We start from the raw sequence: 26716 nt of genomic DNA, 5'->3' as shown, positions 1-26716 counted from the left end.
TATGATTCATTGTGTTTGCGATATTTTTGATGATAAGAACTAAGAAATTATTTTTTTTAATATTCACATTAATTCCTCATTATCTACGAGCCGCATGGACAATTTACGTGAGATTAGAACTCTTACTAACATGATTTTAAGTTTCGTGCATAAACTAATCATCAAATCTTTTGTTAATACATCTCATTTTTTCTATAAAATCAATAGACACACAAAAATGCACGTAATAACAAATAAATCTGTTCTATTTGCTAAGATTTGTGTGCGGAAACCAATGGTTAACGGTTTTAAAATGACGTAAAGTCCCTCAACTATGGCGACCCCCCAAAGGCCCTTATCCACCACCTGATATTTTTAATCCACCTTGACCGGAGCCCCCCAAGCGGAAATTTTCGTACGATAACTCATACACTCTCATAATTTGACAAACAATATATGACTGTATGTGTGCTTCTTGCATTCAAACCATTTCGCTCTCCAAGCCAAGCGTTTAAGCAGGTTATGTATATTTCTTTTTTACTATTATGTTTAGTTTGCATTTAAATCAGTTGTGTTCTTTCGTATCGTATCATTCATATAAACACCAACAATATAAAAACTATTTAACCTCAAAATGTCTAACGCTAGACGTGCAATGAAGATAGCAAATATGCCATTGCACGCGGTTGTGGTTATGTGCCGAAAAAAGTCTGAATCTCGTACACTGTTTCGTTTGTCAAATCGTGCACGAAATGTCTATCGAAAACATAGCCGAAAAGTGCCAATTTCACTAGCTTGGGCCACGGATCAGTTATGTCAAGTCGAGAAATGTCATTTTGCTCTGAACAACGTCTTCTTGTCATTTTAAAACACCTTACACCACATACCCCTGCATAGAATTGAAATGACGAAGCTATCGTTAAGATCAGGTATGTCAAACTAGCAACTGGTTAAATATTGTGGCCCGCGAAAGGATTTTGGGTTAACAGTGGCCCGTCGAACAAATGAGCTTGACACATCTGGTTAATATAATATATTTTTCTTTAATAGGAAGAAAAAAATCTTACTATGAAAAAAAAAGGTAAAAGTAAGGCTCAGTCCTCTACGTTACATCGGAAATACGTACATTCCTTCAAATATTAACCCATAGGTCCACTATATAACTATAACTATATAACTCTGAAAAACTTACTCAATCTACCTAATAGTTAGGTTATATAAGCTAGATTGAGCAAGTTTTTCAGAGTGACTATATATAGTTCTATCGATTTTCGATCGAATATCGGTTTACAAATGAGCACACTAAAACTCGATTTATCTTACCTAAAATCATAGATTCCATTCAACCAAAAAATTAGACTTCAATGAATTTTATGAGTGAATGAAAAGATGTTTTAACCGAAAATTACCTAATTTGCTTTACCGTGTGTTTACATTTGCCCTCTCGAACCTTCCGAAACTGAGCTACTGGGTACCCGCAAGTGATGGAAAACCCATCCATCGAACCCATCGTCTGCGTACAAACGGCGCCCACGGACCTGCCCACGTCCGAATGCAGAGCCGATTGCATACGATTCTATCTTTATCATTAACATGAGAGGGACAGGGCTTATACCCCGAACGTACCCGAAAGATGTGCATGCTTCACTCATCAGGATCTAAAGGCAAGGACAAGGCAGAAGAGACACAGAATAGTTTCCTCAGGGCTACAAATGTCCTCTTGAGCCGTTGTCTATGCGTCTCGCTCGGTATCACAGCGGAGTTTAGGATTGAAATGCGCCAAAATGTAGGCATTTTGTTGTACACGTGAATTAAGCCATAAAACCAATAGCAGCGCCATCTCGAGGCAATGACACAACTACTCCCCACTTCACAGTAGCGCCATCTGCAAATCAGTTATGCAAATCATTGGGTCAACGGGTGATGATATTGACTAATAATTAGGAAACATTTGTAGGTCTACGGAAAGAGGGGAAATTAAGCCAGCGTACAAACCCAAAAATGTAAACATCGCTAACGGAACACAGCACTTTGTAATAAGTACCCCAAGAAATACATTCAGAAATCAGTCAAAGGCACAGATTTTGGAGCTAGAATTTATTTGTACATCTTCATATCACCTTGCTAGCAAATCTTGCTTAGAGTCCTTGGCAGGTAGCTCTTGCTTGACACTTTTTAGCGCTCTCCGGTGAATATGGTAACTGTGCTGATTTTTGCTCCCATAGAACACTCGAGTCGCAAGTTTTAACTATCTAGTGTGGGGCGCAATCCTACACAAGCGGCTTACGGCAGGTAAGCAGTACAAATGCTGCTACTAATCGGTTCGGCTAGGTAAACTTCACGAGGACGCTGGAACAAAAGGGCGCAGACTTTTTCATGATTTTGTATGACTTCGGCTGTTTTGGACCACGCGTGTAGGCGCTGGCATCGTACCCTCAACTCCATATAACAGGAGTTCGTTGGGTTCGCTATTGGCGATTGGCACATGTAAACAGGGGGTTACATTTCCTACCTATACAGGGTTTCACACTTTATCTCAAGACCGCAGGACCCCTTCCTGAATTTGTCTTAGCCAAAGCCAAGACTGCGTTATGATGCTTGAAATCGTTGATGATACCTGAATTCATCGGATGCAATGCTGAATCTGCGGCACATTTCTCGAACACACTGGTCCGCGCCGAGGACATGCGGTCGAATATTTTTTTACACGGATAACCTTTGTGTACATCAGTGTACTGAAAACAGCCAATTATTTTTTCGTGTTTTTACCAAAAAAGATTATTTAAACAGTTCAAACTACTTTCTTAACACTTGTAAATATTTTAATTAAACAAATATGCATTAAGTCATTTTATTAAATTGTCTTTTTTTGGTAAAAACACGAAAAGGATAATAGGGTATTTCTAATACACTGATGTACACAAAGGTTAAACGTGTAAAAAAATATTCGATCGCATGTCCTCGGCGCGGACCAGTGTGTTCGAGAAATGTGCCGCAGATTCAGTATTGCATCCGATGAATTCAGGTATCGTCAACGTTTCCAGGTATCATCAACGTTTTCAAGCATCATACCGCAGTCTACCCTACGGACAACGAGCGGGTAATTTTTATCATGGTGTGCGTAAAAACCTAGAGACAAGCCGATGGAAGATTTCCTAGGCTTAAAAAGGGGGCGGGAACGGGTACCACGGTTCTCTCCCGCTCCCATATAAAATACACGGTGCGCTCTCTCAATCCTTTCGTGTGCTTGTGTTTGTTTCTTTCGTGTTGCGCTGTGTGCGTTTCTTTCGTTCAGCGATCGCTCACACTTGCTGCGTATTTTTTTGTTATGTAAAGCTAAACAAAAAAACAAACACGCGTAGATCTTTTTTTCATCACTTTATTGAAACATTTATATTTTAACTTTACACGATTTCACACATTTACGTAAGTTGATACACAATATTTGACTAAAATAAAATTGATCGCTCCATCGATGCAAACGTTGAAATGGTCGAATATCTGTGTAGATCCTTTTGTACACGTTGATTACTGTAACAAGGTACGAAATGAAGCTGCGCGATGTACATAACATGCATTACGAATCATTCGCGCAGCTTCATTTGAATTCGCACAACACTTGAACACTTGAACACTTTACAAAATCATAACATCAATCGTCCAGGACTTAGGCTGACGCACGTGCGGCCGCTCGCTGTCGATCCTTGAGTTGTACTGACGATTTCGTGTGGTAGCAAGAACGAGAGCACACAGAACTTTCGGTACAGCAGTGCAAGCGAGACACCGACATCAGCACAGCGCTGCGAGCAGATCAAACTGAGCGAGCTGGCCGAAAATGAACACACACATTTCCACATGTGTAACTGTGTTAGTGCCAAAACTGTGTCGAAACCAAAACGCGCTCTCGCCTCCGTGTATTTTACACCGATTCTCCGCTTAACTCTAGGTTTTTACACACACCATGATAAAATATCCCGCTCGTTGTTTGTAGGGTAGGCTTTGGCTAAGGCAAATTCGGGAAGAGGTCCCGTGATCTTGAGATAAAGTGCAAAACCCTGTAAAACCTTGCAGAATGTGAGCGGAATGCGCCAATTATTTTTAACTCACCTGTTGAAAGAAAATATTTTCTAATGGGTCGCGTGACAATGGTTTGTATAACGTAATACATACATAATTGACCTATTCCTTTGCGGGCCGGATTTTAAATAAAATTTATTTTGAATATGTGTAGTGTCGTATGTTATATGTTTACATGAGTTCGTATATGTTCATTATAATTGAAATTGAATACAGTAATAGAAGTAAAGTACAGTTTGTACAGTATTTATATCTTAGTCCGTATCACCCTCTAACTTCCGCATTATCCTTTTTTCTTAAATTTTGTTTTGTTTAATAAACAAAATTTTGCTTAGCTTATTTGAATGTAATCTATTTCGTTTACAAGATTCAATGTCGCCTGTCAATGAAAGACCCCTTTCCGCATGGCACAGAAAAGGCTGGGATGCAAAGAGTGCGAATCATTAGGTCGTATAATCTCGGATACTTGTTTTTGTGCAATTTATACCATTGAAGAGGGTTGTCCGCTCTATGTGATAATGGCTCGGCCAAGTAATTGTCTAGTTCTTTCTGGGTTTCAGTTCGCGTATGTATAATAACTTGGGAATAATTTTGTTCTGGATCGAAATCTTTCCAAATACTATCGGTAATGAGATCCTCACTAATTGCAACTCCACTTTTGTTTACAGTGTGTACTTGAAATTCATTGGTTTGCGTAGGTAATGGTCTATTCGTAGTAATACATGTTTGCAGTTTTGCTAAAATTCTGTTTCGCTTTGGAATCCTTTTTGTTTGAACCGGGGGTTGAAAATGGTGGCTTACTTAACAATTTCCCCGTCGAAATAAACAATTTTTCATGTAATCCATCCTTTAACAATTTGATTAATTTTTTTCACTTCATTCGTTTCACAATCTGAATTGCATTCTAATTTCTTTATCATCAAAGATGTAGTTACACGCATTTTGGACAGCGTTACTGTTTGTTCAGCAGAAATTTCTTTAGTTACTAGTTTTAGGCAGAGTCAAAACAAAACACACGAAGAGCGAAAAAAATATTTAATTTCCAAATATGAATATGCGGGGCGTTTGAAACAATTTCATAAATACGTTAAAATTGTTATTTTAATTTGCAATTTACAAACCCCCCGGTAAACGAAACATAAACTTTTTGACAGATTTTTTGTTAAAATTTTGAGTTTACGCTCAAGTTGACGCTTAATGTACCGTATACTTATTCATTTCAAGTCGGTATGAACTTTCTACAAAAATATTTTATAAAAAAATGAAAAACTTACCCAGGTTGGCTGCCATACACAATGGACAGGTTTAATCAATTAGTTTATGCCAAAAGACGTAAAATGACTCAACCTTGTGCAGAATAATTTTTCGTACTTGACAAAAGTATGAAGAGGGAAAAATAGTCGCCATTGATCCGAGTGTTTATCGAAGAAACAATGTTGGCAAATATTTGGCTTTGTAAATAACATTTCCTGTTTTTAAACTGCTGTTTGAAGTATTTCAAAGCGTGTTTTCAGATTGAATCAAAGTTTATTGCTGAAAGCAAAGACTATATTGAATTTGGAACGATGTCGGACAAAAAAATGAGTGATGTTTGTAATTACTTCGAAAGTACTGCTGTGCCAAATAAAATGCGCTGCGTCAATTGACTTCGAACAATAAATCCTTATTCAACTTGAAGCGTCATTTCAAAAACATGCATCCGACGGTAGAAGTTGAGCGACCATCGGCATCAAAATCTTCAGGAAAAGAGATCAATGATTCTTCTACGAGCGATATCTTAGATGAAGGTGTTTCGAAGACAACATCAACATTGCAGAAACTATTCGCCAAAAATCCATGGAGCAATTCGTGAGTGTTACGTTGGGTGCTGCTAGAAAAAAGCCATAGACAATACATTTTTAAATGTCATATGTAGCCATGTCTTACCATTCCGTTTGGTAGAGAAAGAAGATTTAATTCGAGATATGTGCCGAAGTTATACGCTTCCAGCAAGGAAAACTCTAAGCAATACGCAATTGAACGTAAATTATGGAAAACTCTTAGAGCTGTGGAAGAAGAACTAGTTAACTGCAAAGCAGTATGTTTAACTTCAGGTGGTTGGACCAACTGTAAGAATGAAAGTTTCCTGGCGACCACTGCTCATTTTATCGATAGCGAATGCAAACAAAAAACCTATTTGCTAGCATGCGAAGAATTTTCCAACAAACACACTTCGAAAAATATTGCAGGGATGATGAAACAACATTTAAATCGGTTACACGTTCAACTTGTATTGGACGTTCCTACACGCTGGTATTCAACGTTCCATATGCTCGAAGTTTTTTATAAAGATCCAATTGTATCTTCGCTTGATATTCTTAGCTATTATTCACAACTAACTGAAAACGATTGGACCAATATGAATGAAGCATATTAAGTTTTTTTTTGTTTTAGTAACTAAAGAAATTTCTGCTGAACAAACAGTAACGCTGTCCATCTTTACATCTTTAATAATTAAGAAATTAGAATGCAATCCAGATTGTGAAACGAATGAAGTATAAAAATTATCAAATTATTAAAGGATGGGATTACATGAAAATTTTGTTTACATCGTCGGGGAAATTGTTAAGTAAGCCACCATTTTCAACCCCCGGTTCAAACAAAAAGGATTCCAAAGCGAAACAGAATTTTAGCAAAACTGCAAACATGTATTACTACGAATAGACCATTACCTACGCAAACCAATGAATTTCAAGTACACACTGTAAACAAAAGTGGAGTTGCAATTAGTGAGGATCTCATTACCGATAGTATTTGGAAAGATTTCGATCCAGAACAAAATGATTCCCAAGTTATTTTACATACGCGAACTGAAACTCAGAAGGAACTAGACAATTACTTGGCCGAGCCATTGTCACATAGAGCGGACAACCCTCTTGAATGGTGGAAATTACACAAAAACAAGTATCCGAGATTATACGACCTAATGATTTGCACTCTTTGCATCCCAGCCTCTTCTGTGCCATGCGAAAGGGTTTTTTCAAAGGCAGGCGACATTGAATCTTGTAAACGAATTAGATTGCATTCAAGTAAGCTAAGCAAAATTTTGTTCATTAAGCAAAAAAAAAGTAAGAAAGAAGGAGAATGCGGAAGTTAGAGGCGGATATGGACTAAGATATAATGACTGTACAATGAATTATTTTCTATTGCTGTATTCAATTTCAATTATAATAAACATATTCGCACTCATATAAACACTCATATAACACACTAAATATATTCAAAATAAATTTTATTTAAAATCCGGCCCGCAAAGGAATAGGTCAATTATGTATGTATTACGTTATACAAACCATTGTCACGCGACCCATTAGAAAATATTTTCTTTCAACAGGTGAGTTAAAAATAATTGGCGCATTCCGCTCACATTCTGCAAGGCTTTAAATCATTTTCTGAACTAAGCTTTCAAACGCACATCTTCTATCTCATCGTTTCAACTTATCCAGCAGCACTCTTGGCGGAGAGAAATTTCGCTCCTGGAAGCACATCGCACATACCCAGCCTTGCGTGCAGCGCTCCTTGTGGTGCGAATTTTTGCTCCTGGAAGCGCATCGCACAATCGCTCCTACCGCACCGCACACTTTAAAGAGCGAGAGCGGTGCATACTCCGCTCTTCCAAAAAACTATTTGACCCAACCCTTATTAAACCCACTTACATAGCTGCTCGAGAACTGCTAAACAATGCAAACAGCTGACAGGCTGAAATTTCAGCCTACGAACTTAAAACGTAAAAGGCCTCAAATTTAGAAAACCGCGTATCTCAGAATCCACGTAAGTTGAGAATCGCGTAACTCGGGAACTAAGGTGGATTAAAAATATCAGATGGTGGAATCTGGAGCATTTTTACAATTTGTCACTTGACGTAAGGTCCCCACAGGATTCAAACTTTGTTTACATTTTTTTATGTTTTTCATTTACACATTTGTTCGATTAAATATACTTTTAAAAATAATTTGGAGTTTGCGAGTCCTTATTTGCCATTAAAATATACATTATTTTATTTTTATTTTATTTTATTTTATTAATTGCTCGGCCACGTTGGGTTACAGCAATAGTGCTTACTGACTATAGTATAACAATTATTCACGAAGGAGTTGGAAGGAGTTTATGGTACGGAAAAGGAGCGAAGACGGGATCGGTAGACAGGATAGGATATGTTGAAATCGAACAGATCATAAGTACTATTAAAAGACGACATAGCTCTTACAAAAGGCTCATTGCGAGCAAAACGTGTACGACATATAGGTAACTGGAGACGAAAACGATAACGTAAGGTGCGACAAGGTGCATACAAATGTAAGCGCGACAGAAGTGAAGGGGTATCAATCGTATTGAGCAATATGCCAGCGACGAAAGAAGCCTGAGCGACCGAGAAGCGGTGCTCCAACTTGGCAAGGCCTAATAAAGTGCATCTATCCTCATACGAAGGAAGCGGAATAGAGTGATGACCCAGCGACCTACGAAATACGATCCTTGTAAAACGTCCTTGTAAACATTAAAGTGTGCTATTTCGTGTTATTACGTGAATGTATTGTATGATTCTTTGTGTTATTTATTTTTTTCATTTTTCACGTTTATCCTCATTATCGACGATACACATGGACAATTGAACGGACATTGAAAATCTCTGGAGAAATGTTATGTTTTACAATACAAAAGCAAAAAACGAGTTTAAATATGTTTTTATTATTAAAAAAAACAAATTTCGGTTTCACTAAATCACCTAATTTTTTACACGAATTACATTAAATAAGTAAAAAATTACACAAAAAACTAAATTCAATCAAAAATATTATTAATCAAGTATATTTTGGCTGTAAAACGTAATATTCGACATATGCAAAACTCCGAGATACGCGAATGTCCCCGAAACACATAATTTGCGTAACTCGGGGAAAGCATTTAAAATGTTTCATATAATCTGTGTTCGATTTAGTTTGTATTTTACTCTTATAAATATTTTTTTGTTGCTATTTTCAGTTTGAAGCGATTGAATATTACTTTTAATATATATTTAATGAACTTTTGTGCAAAAATTCTACAACGTTATTTTAATCAAATGTTCATGATTTTTTATAAAAGATAGCCTAACAATAATATTTTCGCCTAATGCATTCTCATTTTTCAGCATTATTATATTATAAACATCTAGTACAAAATTATCACTTTATTTGATTCTTCATATAATATATAACTCAAAAAGTTTACGCTTGATTTGTATGGGAGAGCCTAAACTTCCTATCAAAAGATTGTAGGGTTGTATGGCTGAAATTCAGTTTACGCCAACGTTTACGCTTCGTGTGACTTCCGTACAACGGAAATTTATGACAAGTTTCAATTTAAAATGTTATCTAGAATAAATATTATAAGCTTTTCAATCCGCAAAACTACAATCCCACGTACAAAATGTATGGTCCTGACCGGGTAGGTTATAGAAATACGGTGAGACAATTTTCGAAATTCCAAAAAAAAGTTTTCTGTTAACCAACAGGAAGATCTAGCTTTGATACAAATGTCATGCAAATTCGACAAGCAGATCAAAAGAAATTAGCTTTTGAATTCGCGAAACTGCATTCTCCCAAACAAAATGTATAGGGTTACCCGGGTAGGCGGTCGTAGCACAACGTGTATTTTTTTGGTCAAAGACACTACCGTTAATTCGTAACCATAGCATTTTCAGGGCCGTGTCTGTGCTTCATCGGATGCGATTTTATCGCACGTGCTGTCAAACGCTTTTTCGATTCATATTGCGATTATTTGATGATTTTAATAATTTTACGATTATGAAAAAATAGTTTGAGGTTGTTCGTTCAAAACACCACGCAATTTGTTTGACATATATCATCGGATGCGGCGTCCGACGAAATCATTTTTTTTTATTTCGTCGTACGACGAAATCACAAATCCGACGTTATCTGTCAAATTCCATATAAAATTTTGACAGGCCTTCCGATGGAGCCAAGGTGGTGGATAAGGCCCTTTGGGGGGTCGCCATAGTTGAGGGACTTTACGTCATTTTAAAACCGTTAACCATTGGTTTCGGCACACAAAACTTAGCAAAGAGAACAGATTTCTTTGTTATTATGTGCATTTTTGTATGTCTATTGGTTTTATCGAAAAAATGAGATATATTAACAAAAGATTTGATGATTAGTTTATGCACGAAATTTAAAATCATGTGAGTAAGAGTTCTAATCTCACGTAAATTGTCCATGCGGCTCGTAGATAATGATAAATAAATGTGAAAATTGAAAAAATAATGCTTTCTTAATTTTTATCATCAAAAATGTCGAAAACACAATGAATTATAGAATAAATTTACGAAATAACACAAAATAACACACATGAATCGATGTTTTAATGTTAAATAAGAACTCGCGAAGTCCAAAATATATTTTTAAAGAATGTTTAATCGGAAAATGGGGTAGATAAATTATATGAACAAATTTAATAAATGTAAACAAAGTTTGAATCCTGGGGACCTTACGTCAAGTGACGAATTGTCAAAATGCACTAGAGTCCACCACCTGATATTTTTAAATCCACCTTGGATGGAGCACAGACATGGCCTTCATGCCCAAGCAAAATTTTTCGGGAATAATGAACATGAAATGAAAAACACCTCTTTCTATTCTTCAGCCCTATCTCTCACACGCATCGATGAACTTTTGCACCCTTGTTCACATCTCTTTGTTCATTGTGCTATACAGGCGGTCCCCGAGATACACGGTACCTCTTATACGCGGATTCGGAGATACGCGGTTTTCTAAATTTGACAGTTCTTTGAGCAAATTGTACTGATTTGACACATCAATTGTATATTGCCAAATAATTTCCATTTCGATCGAATGTTAAAAACTATTTCAAAAAGTTTAAAACTGTTATATACAGTCAGAATCATATCAAAAAACTCATAAAGTGACTAAAACCGCCCCCTACTTGCAAAATTACACGAAAATTAGTGAAATTTTAGCTGGAAATCACGAGATTCGACTTACGCGGAAATTCGAGATACGCGGTATTTTGCGGCCGTTTTCGGTCCCCATTAACCGTGTATCTCGGGGACCGCCTGTATTTAGGGAAAGTCAGGGTTGGTTCGACACTGTGGGTAAGTTCGACACCTTGTTGTTTTAGTATTTATAGAACTTTTTGAAGAAAAAAAAATTATACACATTATTTATATTAACTGTTTCGAATATTTGAGTCACATTTCACTGACCAGAAACCTATCAATTGTCAGAAAAAAAAACAAAATAAACACATGGTGGTTCTGATTGACAGCCGATGTAAGTTTGTACTTCTGAGACTTAATGAGTTTTGGCGTTTATTCAACAAAATTAAAGTTTCCGTTAATAGTATTATTTTATAAACACTATTGTTTATTTTTGTATCAAAGGGCGTAATTTTTATATTAAACTGTATAATATAAAATGTCACTAAAACTTGTGCGGTCAATGAACATTGAGCAAACGCATGTATAAAAATCGAAAAACCAACTTTGTCACAGGTTAACACCATAAACTTCTTCTTCTTCTTCTTTGGCACAACAACCGCTGTCGGTCAAGGCCTGCCAGTACCCACTAGTGGAGTGAGCTTGGCTTTCAGTGACTTTTTGTTACCGTAGTAGTATACCCATGACGGGCATGTTGTTACGTCGTACGAGTTGACGACTGTACCACCAGACCAGCCCAAACACCATAAACACTTTCTTAAAATAGATACTTATACTTAGTTGAAACAAAAATATTTCACGTTTTATCAAAAACTTACTGAGATATAGGCCATCAAAGTATAAACTTTGAGTTTTGGTCCCAAATTTGAGCTATTTTTCGACCGGACATAAACCATCATATTTTATTATATGATAGATAGATTTTGATAATCTATGTGTCGTTAGGATATGTTATGTTGTCATACTTTGATGTTATGCCTGAATATTTTGCAAAAACTTGTTTTCAAAGTTCATAAATGCCAACCATCACTGCCGAATTTTTGGATACAGTGGAGCGCCGTTTATCCGGCCTTCTCGGGACTTGACCTCGCCCGGATATGCGAATAATACGGACATTGAGTCAAATGATACATTTTATCACCAATTCCTGATTAGGTTTTGGAAAATTTGCTTATTTTTTGTTAAAAATAACCAAGTTTTTATTGCCTTCATGTTTTTTCAATGAGAATATTTGAAATTTGCTATGAACTATAGGGTTTTTTGTTATGACAATGTGCTCTTATAACCGCTTTTTCTAATATCATCCTCATAACGCAATGTCACCTTTGTATTGAACTGTCATTTCTCAACAGCACGGATAAACAGAAAGCCGGATAAAAGGTACCCGGATAAACGGCGCTCCACTGTATTTCCATTTTAAAGAGCGAATTTTTTTTATGATTCGACTCGATTTCACTCGTAAATCGTATATCATAGGAACTTACTTATCATAGGAAAGATCAACATTTTTCCTACGTTTTGTCGCTGAAATTAGCTGCGACCATCCGTGACCCCAAAAATTATTAAATATTTTTTTCGAAAATAGCGCAAGCGATTTGGACATGTGTTGTTACAGGAGCCATACATCACCAGTATCCAACTACCTGTCATAAACGGCAAACTGACGAGACAAACTGACATAAAAAAACAAAGCTGAACAGAAGAAAAACAGTTTAAAAAGAGTTCGTAAGATAGGAATCAGGAATCATCTCTTTTCAAGACCAACCGTGAAAAACTCGACTTTTTTTAGCGAGTAATACTTTAAAAATTCAGTTTTGGTAAGAAATTTATTCCGCCTTCGTTTTAATTCCTAACAATTGATGTTGATGCTGTTGACTACTAAGCAATAGTGCAATGTTGTGAGCGCTAATTATTAATCATTAGCTGTCGTGACGATTTTAATATAGGACTGCCCTGTATAGTAAGAGCAATTGTTTTCAATGAAGCATCACGGCAATAACACGAGACATTGATTTTCATCCCGGCGTTTGTATGGCCGTTGCCCATTGTGCAGTGTGGGTAAAATCGACACCCCACTTGCTAGTGGTGTAATGCTTATTTGTAGCATGTTAACTTTTTTTGATATCGTAATTTTAAAGTGCCTATATTTTATACCGATGCCCCTTAACTATGTATGACAAATGTAATGATCAAGCTGAGCAAACACGCAATTAAAAATACCGTAGAAGCTTTAAAACTCACGATGTCAACAAACCAAGGAAGTATAGATGTATAGAATTATGTTCTATATATTATAGAATATGTATAGAATTCAGCTATCATTCTGTCATAGAACGTTTGCCAAACTCGGACTCAAAACATGTATATGTACTTGTACAATATATGGTTTAGGCTTATTAAAATTAATATTGTTATGGCTTTGAACGTATTTTAGGTTTACTTTAGGCCGGTTTAGACTTAAATAAAGAAAAAAAAAGCTGGTATGGAATCACATTGACCGATGTTCGACTTTTGACTTTCGAGTTGGCAGAGAAAAATAAAATTGAACGCCCTTGAATTTTCTGAAAAAAGAAGAAGATTACTGGAAAATACTGTCTGCCAGGTTATTTTTCAAAAGGAATTTTAAACATTCATTAAGTAAACCAGATGCTATCTCGGTAGCTTCTACTATACGGAGTCTGGTGCTATTTGTAATGAAATTTTTGTTCTTGCTTGTAACTTTATTCCTTCCGCATATTTCAATAATGTTTTGTGTTAATTTTTCTTAAAATTGGTATGAAATACTCTGTTGAACTTCAATGAAAAAAACCGGCCATCAAAGTTTGTTATTTTAAAGCCATAGCCAATGTGTCGTAATCACCCCACAAGGTGCCGATTTTACCCCATCATGGTGTCGATCTTACATGCAGTTGTGATGCATAAAAACACACGTTTTTATTTTTATCAAAATGTTATCAAAATCAATCCAGGAAACGTAGTTTCTTGTAAGAAGGCACATAATGAATCAAAAAAGCTTTTTCGATGTCTACTAGTAAGTTTACATTGGCAAAAGTATTGCAATCAGGGAAACACCTTAAGGTGTCGAAACTACCCCCATTTCCCCTAAAGGGTTTAAAACCGAAAGATCACGAATCGTGTTCCTTAAATAGTTGTGGTCGAATGGTAATGGTGTTTTGTTTGTACCATGGTCTTAGTTATTCAATCTTTTTTTCTTAGTTCAATCCTTTTTTTATTGTTTTCATTGATAATTTAATGTTTTATTTTATTTTTAAAACATCCCGCTCAAGTAATTTCAGACCTCTTTACTCATTGTTATAAATGCATGTGATATATTCAATCTTTTCTGTTGTTTATTTATTTATTTATTTTAATTAATTTAGTATCAGTACCCCTTCATACAACAAAACCAGGATGGAACATGGATTTTGGATAGGCAGTGCGCTCGCGAGCTAGGCAGTTTTTTCCTGCATGGATTTTGGATAGGCAATGCGCTTGCGAGCTACCCTGTTTTTTTCTGCATGGATTTTGGATAGGCAGTGCGCTCGGGAGCTAGGCAGTTTTTTCTGCATGTATTTTGGATAGGCAGTGCGCTCGCGAGCTAGGCAGTTTTTTTCTGCATGGATTTTAAGTATACAGGCCGCTCGCGAGCTACCCTGATCTTCTCGCTACGTATTTTGGACAAGCAGTGCGCTTGCAAGCCAGGTTGTTTTTTTCTCTGTGTTTTGCGCATACGATGCGCTCTACGATGTTTTTACGTGTGTTTTGAATAGGCAGTGTGGGTCGACGACATTAGTTTGTGATGTTTTTTTAAAATAAAAACGTTAATTTGAGTTTCAGTTTTAACCACAATAAAAATATTTGATTTTTTTACATGCGGCTATTTACATTCCGTATAAGCCCAACAGTATTATAGATTTTGATTTTTTTTTCTCGGGGCATTTAGTTTCAAACGAGCTTTTTTATATTTTTCTATGCAAGCGGGCGAATTATATTTTTCTGGAATGAAGAGCGGCGAGCGCCCGCTCACTAATGGCAGCGAGCGAACTTTATGATTCCCGCTCTTCTTGCCCATGCCTACAAGGGTGCAAAAGTTCATCGTTGCGTGTGAGATAATCGGGGCGAGTACCGGCTTCGAGCGACGAAATGAGATGAGATACAATTGTCAAGCATTTAAAGACGTTTATATCTACGATTTCATTCGTTACATCATTATTGGATGATTTGTTATCAATTATAAGGCAGCTTTATTCACTTTCTTGAAATTTGAATTTACGCGCTTTCACGCGCTTCTTACGGTCTCTCAACGGTACGTTATTTTAAAACTGAGCGCCAAGTGGGCGCCTTCTGACAACCACGGCGAACGGATCTCGTCGTTCGAGGCCCATAGTCGCTCAGAATAGGGCTGAAGAATAGAAAGAGGTGTCATGATTTTGTGTTCATTATCCCCGAAAAATTTCGTTTGGGTATAAAATGAATAGGCGCAAGGCGTTGGGAGTGACAAAATGCTGATTTATTTTTCAAAATGTGAACTTATGTCACTTTTTTTGTTTTTATCAAAACTTCGTAACCTGCTCCAGCCAGGAAATAAAATTGACGAATGTTTATAAAAATTGACAAAATATGACGTTCGCGAAAAAGCGTAAAAAACAGCTATTTGGTGCAGTAGTGACGCATTGCTTTGAAAATAATGCTAAAATGCACGTTTCTATTTGATTTATCTACCAGTTTATTACTTCTTAAACCAAATATCGATGATGTTCAGGGGTTTGAGCTTTTTGTCGTACCTGTGTGGATTTTTGATGAGGCCACGAGAAAAGCTATTTATGCATTGGACAAGCAGTTTTGACAAAAATAAAATTTGTTCCAACATTTTGTCACCTCCGTGGCGCCGAACCATATACAGTCCGTTCACGAGTTACGCGGATCTCGAACTACGCGGATTCGGAGATACGCGGTTTTCTAAATTTGATAGATCAAATGTCCATTCAGTGCAATTTGCGGCAAGAAATGTCCAGTGCAGTATGAATTGCTTTTTGCTAATTAACTTACAAGTAAAAAAATATCCGATAGCCTGCACAATTCGTGTCGAATAAATGATAAAGTGTGTAAATGTACTTAATTGAAAAAAAATACAGAGTAACCAATTGTATTTTGTTCGAAACAGCGAAATTCGACTTACGCGGATATTCGAGTTAGGCCGAAAATGCACGGACCGGAATTCCGTTTGCTGAAAAATGTATGGATATGACAATTCGGGAGAGTTACAATTGACTCTTCGTATATGGGTTTGACAGCATGCGGAATTCCGCGGCCGCGAAATTCTGGTCCGTGTATTTTTGGCCTTACGCGGATTTCCCGGGAACGCACAAACCGCGTACCTAGGGAACAGACTGTAGTTATAACACTATGCCTAAGCACATCGCATTAGTTCACAACAAATTACACTACGATTGTTCAGAAACGAGATCAGGATAAACTTATTGTTTGGTTGAGCCATTGCAGGAATCAATAACATAGTTGATGAATATTTCAATTATTTTATACAAAGGATAATGAATGAACTATCAAAAACCATAAATACGCACCTTGCTGGTCCTAGCTATTTGACCCCCGTTCAATATCCAGACTCAAATATGTGGAACGCTTCTCGATGACACGAAAAAAATTATAATACTTGTAAAAGGCAGAGATTTCACTGTCAATTAATTACAAGACAATTGATGATGTGAAATAGCTTTGTAATTAGTAAGAAAACTTGATCAAAACAATCAGCAAATCAAGTATGCCATACGTGTTCAAGTCAATGTCATTTCACTCAACAATTTATCAAGATGCGGACAGAGACATGTGCTTCTATTTGACACATGTTTATTCCCAGCGAACACAACACCAGAGTGACCAGAAAAATTGATTTGTGAGCAGATCAGAATCGAGGATAATACGGACGTCACACGAGGCGTAAACTCAAAGGCTGGAAATAGACGATGCGAGATCGTCGCGGTACCGCGAAAATCGCGTATGACTTGAGCTGTCAATTCTGTTATAAAATCTGACAGATAGGCGAGATAATCGTGGTTCATGTATGGAACAATCCGAGGTCTGGTGACGATTGAATGTGCTAAGAAGAAATATTTTCTACCAATTTGTGAATGAAACTATTTATTTCACATAGTTTATGCAAATAAAAATGCAAAACTTGTTTCTCTACACGTTTTTTTCAAACAAATTTACCAAAAAAGTAAAAACATTCGGTTCGCGCTACCGCGAAAATCTCAGCAATACCGAAGTTGCGTATCTCTGCGAAACAGCAGGCGCGATCGGAGGCGCGGAAGATTTGACAGCCCAACTGTTCTACAACTGTTATAAACAAGGCGCGAATTTCGCGGTACCGCGACGATTTCGGTTCGTCTATTTCCAGCCAAAAAGTTTACGCTTGATTTGTATGGGAGAGCGTAAACTTCCTGTTAAAAGATTCCCTACCCGCAAATTTCCGTTAAATGCCTTCTAATCGCCTTGTAATCGTCGGCGAATTGAAGGCGATCAGCAATGCATTTAGCAGTAATTAAATACCTTTGAAATATGTCAATGAAACATTTCGCTTTTAATTTAAAATTTGAAATTGCAACTGTCAAAAGAAAACCTTACAAGTGTCTTCAACACTGCACTGTTGTAGTGTTCCCAGATATGAGCGTGAGATTCGATAGCACGATTTACGTGTTATGTTCTCTTGCATTAAGCTCTGAGCTATTTCACTTTATTAAAGATGGTCTGCATTATTCGACTGTTAAAGACCAACCCTTTGAAAGATGTTAACATATCAAACTCATTTCGATAACTATAATAAAAGGAGAAATGAGATACACATTTCTCCCATCCTGATAATGAAGGGTGAACATAGCGTAATTATTAAGTTTTTTTTAAAAGGTATTATTTTAATTTTACTGCACATATTTTTTTTATATTATTTATAGCAAGAAAATATTAATTAAAAAAATAAACACAGAGAAAAGATAACAAAAATCAGGACTTGAACACACGCTTTCTCGGTTCGGAACCAAAAGCAGTGTCCCTGATCTATTTGGCAGTTACATTAGTAAGGGTGCAAAACCAGTACAGGCGGTCCCCGAGATACACGGTACCTCTTATACGCGGATTCGGAGATACGCGGTTTTCTAAATTTGACAGTTCTTTGAGCAAATTGTACTGATTTGACACATCAATTGTATATTGCCAAATAATTTCCATTTCGATCGAATGTTAAAAACTATTTCAAAAAGTTTAAAACTGTTATATACAGTCAGAATCATATCAAATAACTCATAAAGTGACTAAAACCGCCCCCTACTTGCAAAATTACACGAAAATTAGTGAAATTTTAGCTGGAAATCACGAGATTCGACTTACGCGGAAATCGAGATAAGCGGTATTTTGCGGCCGTTTTCGGTCCCCATTAACCGTGTATCTCGGGGACCGCCTGTATGTAAACAAGCTAAGATGGCGGCAAGCTATCTGTTCTTGTTGAATCAAAAAGATGAAAGATTTCGAAGAGAACTCGTTACAGTCGTGAAAGTTTCGGTGAGGTGAGGCATGCGGTGAGGTTCTGACCGTTCCCTCAAAATGCTCTAGATTTCACCCAAGGATACCCAAATAGCCAGAATTGCTTAAGCAGCTCATTTTGGCACGCTAAAGATCGCTGCTCTAATTCGCCTTTTGCAGTAGATAAACAGCATCAAAGTTCTATGTGGGTCTTTCAAACAGCGCCTAAGCAGCTTCCTTATGCCACGATGCCAGGGATTATTTTTCTTTGTGTTTTATTTTCAAGCAAGCGTCATCGATGAAATAAACAACAAAATTTGTTTGGTTTAAACACATATGTATATTTTTAAATCTTTTGTATTGATAAATTAAACAAATTTTTACACAATTTACTGATAATTCACAATCGCTTCACTCAATATTCATTCTTCAAGTAACGAATCTAACTTGTGCAGCAGCAATGAGATTATTGCCGGCGTCCGTCTTTGACACTTTGACAAGAGCCACCTTGAACCAATGTCATGCATTAAAAAGCTATAAAGTTCCACCAAGTTCAGTACCCTTTCTTAACAAGCCTTCAAGTTCCATCATGAACCCTACGCATAGTGCTAATCAGCCGCAAAGTTCCAAAGAGTACCATGTGCCTGTTAAAAAGCTCCATAGTTCCGCAAAGTACCGTCTATCTCTTAATCAGCCACAAAGTACGACATCGGAACGATTTTTCGTTAAACAGCCCTAAATCAGCTATAAAGTACGAGCTGGCTATTTGGGATAATGTATTTAGAAGGTTGATTTTTATCAAGGATAATGTATTTAGAAGGTTGATTTTTATCACTTTTGCTGGGCGACATTGTGGGGGACATCTGTCACTCTCTGCATACAAATTTCATTACCCCGCACCACCCCTCCCCGATTTTTATACTGGAGCCCCCGGAAGAGATATGTCAAGTCGAGAAATGTCATTTTGCTCTGAACAACTTCACCTTGTCATTTATAACACCTTGATTTTTATCGCTTTTGCTGGGCGACATTGTGGGGGACATCTGTCACTCTCTGCATACAAATTTCATTACGCCGCACCAGCCCTCCCCGATTTTTATACCGGAGCCCAAGGTGGATTAAAAATATCAGGTGGTGGATTAGGGCCTTTGGGGGGTCGCCATAGTTGAGGGACTTTACGTCATTTTAGAACCGTTGACCATTGGTTTCCGCACACAAAGCTTAGCAAATATAACAGATTTCTTTGTTATTATGTGCATTTTAGTGTGTCTATTGATTTTATCGAAAAAACGTAATATTTTAACAAAAGATTTGATGATTTGTTTATGCACGAAATTAAAATCATGCTAGCATGAGTTCTAATCTCAAGTAAATTGTCCATGCGGCTCGTAGATAATGAGGAATTAATTTAAAAATTGAAAAAAAATAATGATTTCTTAATTTTTATCATCAAAAATGTCGAAAACACAAAGAATTCTAGAATAAATTCACAGAATAACACAAAATAACACACTTTAATGTATGTTTCAATGTTAAATAATAGCTCAAAAAGTCCAAAATATATTTTATAGAATATTTATTCGAAAAAATGGGGTAGATAAATTATATGAACAAATTTAATTAATGTAAACAAAGTTTGAATCCTGGGGACCTTACGTCAAGTGACGAATTGTCAAAATGCACTAGAGTCCAAGGTGTATGGATATTAGGAGGTGAAGTGTTTCAGAGCAAATTGACATTTCACGACTTGAAATAACAATACTGGGGGCTCCGGTATTAAAATTGGGGAAGGCTGGAGGGGGGTATAGAAAATTGTATGCGATTTGACATAACAATACTCAATGATGGCGCCCGGAAAACGCGCTAACAATTCACCTCCTTAATAAACATACCTTGCTAGAGTCCACCACCTGATATTTTTAAATCCACCTTGACCGGAGCCCCCGGAAGAGAAATGTCATGCAAGGTGTCTTTATTAAGGAGGTGAATTGTTAGCGCGTTTTCCGGGCGCCATCATTGAGTATTGTTATGTCAAATCGCATACAATTTTCTATACCCCCCTCCAGCCCTCCCCGATTTTAATATCGGAGCCCTCAGTATTGTTATGTCAAGTCGTGAAATGTCAATTTGCTCTGAAGCACTTCACCTCCTAATATCCATACACCTTGATGTCATGTCGAGAAATGTCATTTTGCTCTGAACAACTTTACCTTGTCATTTATAACACCTTGATTTCACCACCTGATATTTTGAATCCACCTTGTGGCAAATCGAAAAATGACATGTTGCTCTGAGTAACTTCACCTTGTCATATGAAAACACCTTGGTTTTGTGTCCTTTTTTACATATGAACGTAACAAGCAAGGTCCATTGAGGATAGAGGTCGAATTATAGCTTGTTTCTGGTCTGACATTTTGAATCCTGTTTTGACAGTTCAGTAAGAAAGTGTTTACAAATAATTGCAGCAGATGGGTGCTGTTCTTTTAGCTCGCATTTTTTAGTTCAAATACAGAAAAAACATGTGAAATAATACAAATCGTGCGTATATGTAAAACTGACTATGTGGTTTATTGCTTTAGGTGTTACAAACTAAACTTTTATTTATCGCAATCTTTCCAGTTCCCTGCTTTCCATTGGCCTGCTTACGATTGAGCCCATCGCCGTTGAATGGCCGGGACTACTATTATTTTATCAGGAGGCTCGATGCCTTCAGCGTCCATCAATGCAGGCATCCGATCACCGACAGACCCTGCTTAGCCTGATTCCGGATCCACCTAGTACCAAACACAGGACCGACCACTTTCTTGGAGGGCATTACTACGGCATTTTCATTACATGCCCCAGCCATCGTATCATAGGCCCTGACTACCGTTAGGATATCCGATTCACCGTACACCTCAGAAAGCGTAGCATTGTTGATTTGTATGGCATTAGTTATACCTAAAAATTGGAAGCAGTTTGTAATCAGGATAATGGTTTACCTTCCGCAAGAGTGTCAGGAACCACTTACAGTCAAGCGGTGAATTGTGCCATATGCTTATCATTAACCTCGAAAATTTTACTGACAGCGTATAATGGTTAACAACTGCGCGTAGCTGTAAGTTTATACCGGTTTTAAATTATTTTCTAATTTATGATTCCATACGTGGCCACGTTAGGAAGATTTGCCCAGGAAGGAACAAACTGCTTAGATATATTGGCAAAAACTGGTGCGTTTTAGCTCATCTTGAGAATAGGAAACAAGAAGTATGCAAAATAATGCATTTCTATGAGATACTCATCGTAACCAGTGGCGGATCTACCGGTAGACGGACTAGGCGGTCGCCTGGGGCCCGCCGATTTAGGGGACCCGTAGTTCTGAAGTCTATAGTATGCCGTATGGACAGAGTAATAGCGGCAATGGCCCCCGGAAGGATGGACGTTGTGGCCCCAAGGCTGGCAAATCATTTTCACCCTCCCCCCCCCCCCTCCACTGTCAGCAAATTTTAGAGCCTGTGACTGATTATCGACTGACCCCCTAGAACACCATTTACAATTGACAGGGGGCCTCAACTAGTCTTACCGCCTAGGGCCCCCGACACCCTTAATCCGAGCCACTGATCGTAACACCTTAATTTTGGATCTTCCATTACTTACTTACTTACTCTTTAACAAAATGGTAATTTTTCGGATGAGTGAGTGAGAAAATACAGTTGGTGAACGGGTAAAGTTTCTTGATTGTTTTTGCTTTATTTGTACATTTCAGTGTATTGGTAACACAATGCACTTTCATGCATTAAATAACAATTTAAAAAGTTCTCATGTTTTATTACCGTATTATTCTAAATAATTTCTAATACAGCGGAATACCTTACGTGCTAGCGTTTTTACATGTTTTAATTCAGTGTTTTACATCAGTGCGAAATCCTAAAATATACTGACAAACCTTAACAAGTGATTTACGATTATAGATCATATTGTTGTTACAAAATGGTTATTTATACATGAAAATGAGGTAATGTGGACTATTTTACATATTTGCTATAGTACATTTCAAAATATTACGGGTTATTAAAGCAAAAAATCAATAGTTCATTACAATAATACAGAATAAAAAAATAATACGTGGAATACGGCAGGTCCGTTCTTATTAAATATAAAAGAGCATATCAGTATTTTCTTACTACAACGATTCATCATGATCTATTTAAATATACCTAATTGAGAACCCCATGAAGACCATTGTAGTGTGATGTAATTAATTCTGGGGCATTGCAGACGATGAAATGAAAGCAAACTAGATCTATTCGGCGTTATGAATCTTCTTGTACATCTTCTAATCTTTTGGGGAGTACGATAGATACGGGCTTAAACACATGACGGGTATGTTCTTGACTGTACCACCAGACTGTCCCAAAAAATGCACGATAAATCACTCATTCAAACATTTACAAGTATTAGGACTGAAACATTGAATCAAAAACCGGTAGCCAATTACAAATAACCAAAGAAAATATTATAAATGGATGCAGATTACTACATAACACAGATTAATAAATAAGCATCACATATGGTAGCCTTCAGAATAAAAAAATGAAGTCTGTTTAATGGATAAAACGCAAGGAAAATCTATGTAAACGACTACCAACAATTTGATTATACTAACAAACAAATAAATAAATAAATAAATAAATAAATAAATGAATAAATAAATAAAATAATAAATAAAAAGATAATTTACATAAACTAACTAGTAAATATCTTAGTAAATAGTCCAATAAATAATTAAATAAATACTACCGGCATTAACACAACAAAAATAAAACAAATTAATTACATGTCTCATTAATTGATTTACATGAGAATAGATAATGTATAGACTAGTTCAATATTTTTCTCATTTTTTTTGCGCCTTTTCCATGTTGATTTACATGTTTTCGCTTGCTTTTCATGAGATTTTCGGTACTACTTTTTAAATTAAGGAAGCGCATTCTAACAATCATTCTTTGTTTGGCAAAGGTCCGTATTATTTCGACTGGTAGTTCGCTTATCTGGTTTTGAATATTTTTCGCAATTTTGGCAACAATTTTTTTAGTCTTACTAAAGGTACCATCCGGATGCATTTTTAAGAAAATTTTTTCCATTCGATTACCTAATAATAAAAATGTAGGCGATGGTTCAAACAATCCTCCTGCGGACAAATGTTGCACAAAGGTAGGAGGTTGACTATAACAATGGTCAGTTGTTAATTTAAAAGTTTGGACGCCTAAATCTAATTCTGGATACTTAGTATTATATTTATTAGCTATGTATCCCATTACATATTGCAGTCCATCACTTTCTTGAGCTGATTGCACATTGCAGGTACTACTGACGGTACTTATTAAGTCCGACTCTTGACTACACTCTTCAATTGCTTGGCAGATTTGATTTGTTTTTTCCATGACCGAAATATCTGGAACAGATTGAGGGATATCCGCTACAGAAAAAACTGTTGCAGATAGAAACTCCTCGTGATGCTCATGACTATTCTCTACATCATCATTTTTTAGCTCTGTATGATTTTTCAATGTAGTCGGTGACTTACCAAGAATCATCATTCGGATTCTATACATGCAATGTAATGGAGATGGATGGTCGTGTACGCCTCCGATTTGGCGAAGTTGAGAGAAGAAGTTCTCCAAAACATCCTGATTAAGCTGTAAACAAAAATAAAACATAACATTAGTTGACTGAAATCTTTCACTATTGTTCAATACTAACCTTATAAGTAGAGATATATACGATGCTGTGTTTTTTTCTCATATCTTCGTACAACATTTTTAGCGATGTTATGTGCATCAAAAGAGACTTTTGAAAAACTTGCATAGATTTTTTCCCCAATGCTGTAATGTTTGACATCAGTTCAAACATGTCACTTAATGCTGCTATTTGGTTTTCATTTGCATTAAAAGATTTTTTGTAATGAAGTTTAGCACATGGAGAATATGAGTTAGCTACACTAAACCACATATCGACTTTCTCTATAAATGAGGCTAACTCTTGTGCATCACAATCATCAGGAAAGTACCTTTGTAATGCAATAGCAGTGGTTCTGGATAAAACTTCGGCCGCTCTTCGAACATTTTGACGTTCTTGAGGAGTCATAACCAAATGATTTTGTGTTAGTTTATGAACGGGAGTTAATTCAGCTGCATTTCTATAAGCTACCAGCTCAAACAATTTATCTGCCTTTATCAACTTATTGTTATATTCAAAACCAGTATCTATCAACCAATTTCTTATTAGTTTTAACAGATGAGGAGCATCAGGAAAAACATATATATTGCACTTTGTTATTGGATGACTGAAAAAAGGATGACAGTAGTCATGAGCACCTAAATCTTTCCAGCATCCAATATTAGATTGGCAATTGTCACTAACTATTGCAACAACGTTTATCTTTATAGCATAAAGACGTTTGATTAATTCAAATAAAATTTCTTTGGTCATTTGTTGGTCAAAACCAATAAAAACTGGCTGCTTCCAATTTTTGAACAATCCTCTTGCCATTACTACTTGTAAATAATTGTGAGGACCGAGAACTTCATCAGAGGCCGGATCATACTCTAAAATTCTATTCACTTTCATTTCATCGAATGACAAAACACATTCCCGATGACACTCCGGCAGATCAACGGTAATGTTTTTTAGCAAATTAATTACATCATCTAAAATTCCTTGCTTGAGGTTCAATGTTCTTCCGTATCGTTGTAGTGTTGAAATTGATGCTGCAGGGAAATTTAAATCATCTCTTAAATACTGATATGCTCTTTTTCCTAAATAACGAAGTGTAAAAAATTTACTTAATTCTGCTTTAGTCCATCTAACTCTTTTACGTTCCTCAGTAATCAGATCTATTTGATTTGATGTAAGCGTATCTTTTAAAACATTTTTCATTCTGGTTGTGAATTCGTTTGGTGATATAGCAACATCTTTAAATTTATTATGATTAGTCTTTAAAAGTTCAATTTCTTTTTGGGATTGTGTAAGTTCTTTGCTGACGATTTCAAGCTGTTTTGATAAAAATGTATTAACCTCTAATAAGTTGTTACATTTATCTTGTGTTTTTTTAAGAGTTTGATTTAAAAGTTCAATTTCTGTTTCATTTTGTACACAATTTTGGCATTTCGCATGTGTGATATTATCTGATGGTAGATCGTCATCATGATGTTCTACAGATGTATCGATGCGACCCTCGTCCGTTTCAGTTTGTTGTACTACATTGTTAGTACTACATTGTTGTACTACATTGTTAGAAGGCTCACGAGCTTGTGATTTTATCACTGACGGGAAAGCTAAATAGAAAAAGGTAAGAATGAAATAATTAACGAATTGAAATAGATTTGCCTCATATTTATGTATTTTTTATTTAAGAAATATTTGTTACATTTTATTATATGTGAATAACTGTTATTGTTACAATTAAGCGCTTAAAGTTATGCATAATAGTCTTTGCAGACAAATAGATGATTCAGCAAAATATTACCGTTTCACTTATCTACGTTAATTCCCATCCCTTATTTATCACTTTCGAGCTTAGAATAGTAATATTTCAATCTAAGCTTTTGTTTAGTGCATCATTGAAGAAAAGAGTCTTAAATTATTATAATTTTTACCTTATATTTGACTTATAATAACTTATTATTATTATTATTATTATTATTATTATTATTATTATTATTATTATTATTATTTGTATAATAATTCGTATAGTACCAGTTAAGGAATAAAGCAGGCCACACCATTCATACAAAAGCAATTGATACACACTTATAGAAAAGTAGGTGAATCGAGAATGCATAGCAACTAATCACGCAAAAAGCGACTGTTTATAACTTGTAACTTGTAACCTTCTTTCGCAACGATTACCTTCTTTAACTATGTTTGAAGGCCACTCTGGCGAGCACGAGTTCACAGCTACTGCATGGCGACAGTATCCAAAATCAAAGTTACTTCGATGGCATTAGGAAAGGCAAGAATTTATGTAGTTTAAATATGATTTTTTTATTTGCAAATATACTACACAATGGTGCGTAACAAAGTGTGCTTCATAATGAGTCAATAAATAATCTGATACACAGGAAAACTGAATCAAGTACAAAAAGAAGACAA

The 26716-nt window shown here is 36.2% G+C and overlaps 1 protein-coding gene and 1 long non-coding RNA gene across 2 annotated transcripts in view; one reads left to right on the top strand and one right to left on the bottom strand.

Annotated features, from left to right (window-relative positions):
• The window catches only part of LOC1278597 (vacuole membrane protein 1), a 49870-nt gene extending 32985 nt beyond the window's left edge, over positions 1-16885 (bottom strand). The window contains exon 1 of the mRNA XM_061655617.1: positions 16633-16885. The gene's annotated coding sequence lies outside the window, so the exon portion shown is untranslated. The remainder of the gene's footprint in view (positions 1-16632) is intronic.
• A 4047-nt stretch (positions 16886-20932) lies between these two features.
• On the top strand, positions 20933-23184 carry LOC133392965 (uncharacterized). Its single transcript, XR_009765931.1, has 2 exons — positions 20933-21121; positions 21203-23184. It is a non-coding gene; the product is annotated as an uncharacterized LOC133392965 (long non-coding RNA).
• The last annotated feature ends 3532 nt before the right edge of the window (positions 23185-26716 follow it).

This window comes from Anopheles gambiae, chromosome 3 (assembly GCF_943734735.2).
Source record: "Anopheles gambiae chromosome 3, idAnoGambNW_F1_1, whole genome shotgun sequence".
NCBI lineage: Eukaryota > Metazoa > Arthropoda > Insecta > Diptera > Culicidae > Anopheles > Anopheles gambiae.
This window is presented reverse-complemented; position numbering and strand designations above follow the sequence as displayed.